Here is a 4,130-nt window from a genome sequence, read left to right as displayed (position 1 = left end):
CACTTAACTGGTTGTCTAGTGTGTTGGGGACAGAGAATAAAAGGAGTAGATTTCTGTGCGTGGTAGAATAGATTCAAGGCATAATGTACAGACAAGGGGATGGTAGGATGTGAGTAGTGGAGGGAAACCTAGGCGTTGAGTGACGATAAAATAAAATGCACGTTCTTCTTATTTCCACTCAGCGCTGCAACAAGCAGAGCGACAGTAATGAATGAATTGGAAAGTGTATCTAACGGATCAGAGGACCAATACGCGGCGTGGTAAGTGTCCATGGTTCTTTTTAATGCGTTAAGGTACACATGAACAACTGACTACAAAAAACAAGAAATGTGAAAACTCAAAACAGTCCTATCTGGTGCAAAGACAGAGACAGGAACAATCACCCACAAACACACAGTGAAACCCAGGCTACCTAAGTATGATTCTCAATCAGAGACAACTAATGACACCTGCCTCTGATTGAGAACCATACTAGGCCGAAACATAGAAATTCCCAAAACCTAGAAAAACAAACATAGACTGCCCACCCAACTCACGCCCTGACCATACTAACTAAATACAAAACACAGGAAATAAAGGTCAGAACGTGACAGCGGCTTTGGGTCTTTTAATATCAAGGAGTATTTCCCTTTCTCTGTTCAAAGGAGTAACAACATGAATTTGTGAACGAGACAGAAATAATGCGGTGCGACACGAGTTTCGCCATCAGCTGGAAGACGGGGTCCCTTTATGGTCAGTGTCAGTGGAGGAAAGGGAGAGCAGAGGGATGTTGAGAGACGGACCTTCAATCTGCTGCTCTCTCCCTCTGATGAGACTGACCATCAGCTGGAAGACGGGGTCCCTTTATGGTCAGTGTCAGTGGAGGAAAGGGAGAGCAGAGGGATGTTGAGGGACGGACCATCAATCTGCTGCTCTCTCTCTCTGCTGAGACAGACCCTCAGTCTGCTGCTCTCTCCATCTGCTGAGACTGACCCTCAGCTGGAAGACGGGGTCCCTTTATGGTCAGTGTCAGTGGAGGAAAGGGAGAGCAGAGGGATGTTGAGAGACGGACCTTCAATCTGCTGCTCTCTCCCTCTGCTGAGACGGACCATCAGCTGGAAGACGGGGTCCGTTTATGGTCAGTGTCAGTGGAGGAAAGGGAGAGCAGAGGGATGTTGAGGGACGGACCTTCAATCTGCTGCTCTCTCCCTCTGATGAGACAGACCCTCAATCTGCTGCTCTCTCCCTCTGCTGAGACTGACCCTCAATCTGCTGCTCTCTCCCTCTGCTGAGACGGACCCTCAATCTGCTGCTCTCTCCCTCTGCTGAGACTGACCCTCAATCTGCTGCTCTCTCCCTCTGCTGACACTGACCCTCAGTCTGCTGCTCTCTCCCTCTGCTGAGACTGACCATCAATCTGCTGCTCTCTCCCTCTGCTGAGACAGACCCTCAGTCTGCTGCTCTCTCCATCTGCTGAGACTGACCATCAATCTGCTGCTCTCTCCCTCTGCTGAGACAGACCCTCAGTCTGCTGCTCTCTCTCTCTGCTGAGACAGACCCTCAGTCTGCTGCTCTCTCCATCTGCTGAGACTGACCATCAGCTGGAAGACGGGGTCCCTTTATGGTCAGTGTCAGTGGAGGAAAGGGAGAGCGGAGGGATGTTGAGGGACGGACCTTCAATCTGCTGCTCTCTCCCTCTGATGAGACAGACCCTCAATCTGCTGCTCTCTCCCTCTGCTGAGACGGACCCTCAATCTGCTGCTCTCTCCCTCTGCTGAGACGGACCCTCAATCTGCTGCTCTCTCCCTCTACTGAGACGGACCCTCAATCTGCTGCTCTCTCCCTCTGCTGAGACGGACACCTCAATCTGCTGCTCTCTCCCTCTGCTGAGACGGACCCTCAATCTGCTGCTCTCTCCCTCTGCTGAGACGGACACCTCAATCTGCTGCTCTCTCCCTCTACTGAGACGGACCCTCAATCTGCTGCTCTCTCCCTCTGATGAGACGGACCCTCAATCTGCTGTTCTCTCCCTCTACTGAGACGGACCCTCAATCTGCTGCTCTCTCCCTCTGATGAGACGGACCCTCAATCTGCTGTTCTCTCCCTCTGCTGAGACAGAACCTCAATCTGCTGCTCTCTCCCTCTGCTGAGACGGACCCTCAATCTGCTGCTCTCTCCCTCTGCTGAGACGGACCCTCAATCTGCTGCTCTCTCTCTCTGCTGAGACGGACCCTCAATCTGCTGCTCTCTCCCTCTGCTGAGACAGAACCTCAATCTGCTGCTCTCTCCCTCTGCTGAGACGGACCCTCAATCTGCTGCTCTCTCCCTCTGCTGAGACGGACCCTCAATCTGCTGCTCTCTCCCTCTGCTGAGACTGGCCATCAATCTGCTGCTCTCTCTCTCTGCTGAGACGGACCCTCAATCTGCTGCTCTCTCCCTCTGCTGAGACGGACCCTCAATCTGCTGCTCTCTCCCTCTGATGAGACGGACCCTCAATCTGCTGCTCTCTCCCTCTGCTGAGACAGAACCTCAATCTGCTGCTCTCTCCCTCTGCTGAGACGGACCCTCAATCTGCTGCTCTCTCCCTCTGCTGAGACAGAACCTCAATCTGCTGCTCTCTCCCTCTGCTGAGAAGGACCCTCAATCTGCTGCTCTCTCCCTCTGCTGAGACGGACCCTCAATCTGCTGCTCTCTCCCTCTGCTGAGAAGGACCCTCAATCTGCTGCTCTCTCCCTCTGCTGAGACGGACCCTCAATCTGCTGCTCTCTCTCCCTCTGCTGAGACAGAACCTCAATCTGCTGCTCTCTCTCTCTCTGCTGAGACGGACCCTCAATCTGCTGCTCTCTCCCTCTGCTGAGACGGACCCTCAATCTGCTGCTCTCTCTCTCTCTGCTGAGACAGACCCTCAATCTGCTGCTCTCTCCCTCTGCTGAGACGGACCCTCAATCTGCTGCTCTCTCCCTCTGCTGAGACGGACCCTCAATCTGCTGCTCTCTCCCTCTGCTGAGACGGACCCTCAATCTGCTGCTCTCTCCCTCTGCTGAGACGGACCCTCAATCTGCTGCTCTCTCCCTCTGCTGAGACTGGCCATCAGATGCAGGAACCATCAGCCCAGTAAAATAAAAGCCAAGTATTTAAATGTCTGCTCACTCAGCTATTCCTCACAACTAATGAAACAACAACTGATCTGAGTACCGGTGTGATTAGATGTTTTTTGTAAAATGTTCTGAACAACAATGTATTAGCAGGGCAATTCAAGCAAAGCCAATATGCAGTGATAATGTATTGGGCCTATAGCCTGCTGAACAAACCTCATTACTGCAGTACTGCTTTAAATAGGTTAATGTTGCATAGGATGATTATGTTTTTAAGTCATGTTAAAAAAAATCATCATGATCACTTTGCATTTTGTCTCAAAGTGATCATGACTCAGAAAGGGTTGGTGACCACTGATATAGAAGATATCGTCTTAGTCAATTACCAGAATGAATGTTGACTGTGTGTGTGTGTGTGTGTGTGTGTGTGTGCGTGCGTGCATGCGTGTGTGTGTGTGTGTGTGTGTGTGTGTGTGTGTGTGTGTGTGTGTGTGTGTGTGTGTGTGTGTGTGTGTGTGTGTGTGTGTGTGTGTGTGTGTGTGCTATAAGGGTTCTCAGGGCTTTGGGAGATAGGACCCGAGTGTGCCGTCCAACAGAATGCCTGACTAATTGGCCTCAGGTGTAATATTTACTGTTCACCGTTTATTGTTATTTCACTTCTGTTTATCCATTTCACTTGCTTTGGCAAAACATATGTCTCCCATGCCAATAGCCCTTGAATTTAATTGAATTGAGAGAGAGAAAGAGTGCAAGAGAGAGAGAGAGGAGAGAGAGAGACACTTCTCTATCAAATCTAAACATCTCAAACGGAAAACCTAAGGAAAATAAACAATGGCAAATGGTTTGATGAAGAATGCAAAAACCTAAGAAAGAAATTGAGAAACTTGTCCAACCAAAAACATAGAGACCCAGAAACCCTGAGTCTACGCCTTCACTATGGTGAATCACTAAAACAATACAGAAATACACTACGGAAAAAGAAGGAACAGCACGTCAGAAATCAGATCAATGTAACTGAAGAATCCATAGACTCTAACCACTCCTGGGAAAATTGGA

At 50.0% G+C, this 4,130-nt stretch overlaps 1 long non-coding RNA gene across 5 annotated transcripts; it reads right to left on the bottom strand.

Moving 5' to 3' along the window:
* Positions 1-261: 261 nt before the first annotated feature.
* Positions 262-3,470, bottom strand: LOC127932710 (uncharacterized). Of its 5 annotated transcripts, none has more exons than XR_008146393.1 (5): positions 2,508-3,470; positions 2,249-2,322; positions 2,101-2,174; positions 1,168-1,279; positions 262-782 (listed from the first exon to the last, which is right to left on the bottom strand). It is a non-coding gene; the product is annotated as an uncharacterized LOC127932710 (long non-coding RNA). The 5 variants fall into 5 exon arrangements; XR_008146394.1 differs by having other exon boundaries at positions 2,582-3,470; XR_008146395.1 differs by lacking the exon at positions 2,101-2,174 and having other exon boundaries at positions 2,582-3,470.
* Positions 3,471-4,130: the final 660 nt, after the last annotated feature.

The sequence above is a fragment of the Oncorhynchus keta genome, chromosome 10, assembly GCF_023373465.1.
Source record: "Oncorhynchus keta strain PuntledgeMale-10-30-2019 chromosome 10, Oket_V2, whole genome shotgun sequence".
Taxonomy (NCBI): Eukaryota; Metazoa; Chordata; class Actinopteri; order Salmoniformes; family Salmonidae; genus Oncorhynchus; species Oncorhynchus keta.
This window is presented reverse-complemented; position numbering and strand designations above follow the sequence as displayed.